Below are 2,124 nucleotides of genomic sequence, written 5' to 3' on the forward strand. Positions count from 1 at the left end.
TAAACACGAGCGGTAGGTGAACTGAAAATTCCCAAAAGATTCGTTTTTCATTTGATTTTAATCCAAATTAATCATTGCTTTCTTTGAAACGTTTTCTTTGCATTTTAATTAATTTAGTTATTTGATATACATTAGTTTAATCATCAACTCATTCTATCGTCGCTAAAGAAATTTTACTTGAAAATAAAAAGAGTGTGACGCAGTCCTTGTGGATCGAAACTCGTATTCACTTACGTTTATTATAACTTGACTATCGTGCACTTGCGATATTTAAATCGAGCTTTCATTTATAAAATAAATTTTGGGACTATTCACTGTGCAAGTTTTGGTCGATCACTGCACAAGATGAAGACATATAAAATATTGGAAGCTCTTATAATAAGTTGCATTTGCATCCCTGCATTAACCTAGGTTTTGGACCAAGATCCATGTATAGCTCACATGTATCTAATAGTGTTGGTGATCGATCATTCTTATTTATTGTTGAATGGTGATCGATCATTCTTATTTATTGTTGAATATATATATATATATATATATATATATATATATATATATATATATATATATATATATATATATATATCAAACTAAAAATGTAAAAATTAAAAGAGTTTAATTTATTCTTGCCTTCCATCAACCGTTGTTGCATGTTGAACGCTACCCGCGGACAGTGTCCGACTCATATTATTGGGGAGGACTAGACACCGGAAAGCTGTGACTTCCACCGGACATATGTTTTAAATTGAGTGGAATTCCCATGGCTTCGGTTCATATATTGAGAGAACTCATGGCGACCGTCCACTCCAATCCAATATTGATGGGTCGGTTTGACAAATGAAAATAAACGACGTCATATTATTAGATCCTTATTAAATGTGAGGCGAAACACGAAGAGAGGTTGCATAAGGATGTAATTAGATTATACCTTTTTCAAATTATAATTGGCTGATATTATTCGTGATCATAATTTTGTAATTGGGCTCTACGTGCCCACTAAAGAAATACGATTTTCTTTTTTTATCAGAGTATGGTGGAAATGCCAAAATAGTGGGAGGAAAATTTATAAAATAAAAATCCATATTTTATATCTTAGAATTATTTTAAAATAATCAGTAACCATTATCTGTTTTCATTTTCATTATATTTACGATGACTACTCGTAACCCTCTTTCAATCATTCTCGATCAAAACAAGTTGACTGGCCCTAACTATAACGACTGATTTCAAAATTTAAAGATTGTTCTGAACTCGGAAAAGATTGTGTATGTGCTTCGTAAGAAGCCACCAAAGGAAGCACCTTTGCACGTCCGTCAGACTGAGTTGGCTAAGCTTGAGAAATTGTTGGACCATGATCTTCATTCAAGCTAAGAGCTACATGTTGGCTTCTATGTCGAATGAACTTCAGAGGAGGTTTGAGGAGGCAGTGAATGCTGCTGACATTCACCTTCATCTGAAAGAATTGTATGCTATAAAAACTTGTTCAGAGAGACATGCTACTATTAAATAACTCATGACTACACGCTTGCGAGATAGGACTTCGGTCCATGATCATGGTGATAGGATGATTGAGCTCATTGAGAAGTTGGTGGGACGCGACATGGTTATTCCTAGTGAGCTCTCGATTGATATTCTCTTGTTGTCACTGTCCTCCTCATTCGATGGATTTATGGTTAATTTTAATATGAATAAGCACGAGGTCACCCTTGAAGAATTGGTCCACATGCTTACTACTTATGAGGGCACAATCAAGAAAGAAAAACATGTTCTTCTAGTGGGCTCATCGTCTGGTAGAAAAATGCAGCCCAAAATAAAGGCAAGAAGCGTTCTGCTACTTTAAAGAAGAACAAGCCCAACAAGAAGCCATACAAGAATCCCACTACGGGGCCCACAACGCCCGGCAAGTCAGAACATGTCTGTTTTCACTGCAACAAACCTGGACATTGGAGGCGTAACTGCTCGAAGTATCTTTCCCAGAAGCTTTCTGGACATGATATGTTTTACATAGCAGTAAATGTAACGCCCCAGATTCGACGACTGTCCTCACTGTATCAAGACGGGTCTTTCCAGCGTGCTTATGTCCTCACTCACACGCACCCTGGGAAACTTCCCAGAAGGTCACCC

This window comes from Primulina eburnea, chromosome 13 (genome assembly GCF_022965805.1).
Source record: "Primulina eburnea isolate SZY01 chromosome 13, ASM2296580v1, whole genome shotgun sequence".
Lineage (NCBI taxonomy): Eukaryota > Viridiplantae > Streptophyta > Magnoliopsida > Lamiales > Gesneriaceae > Primulina > Primulina eburnea.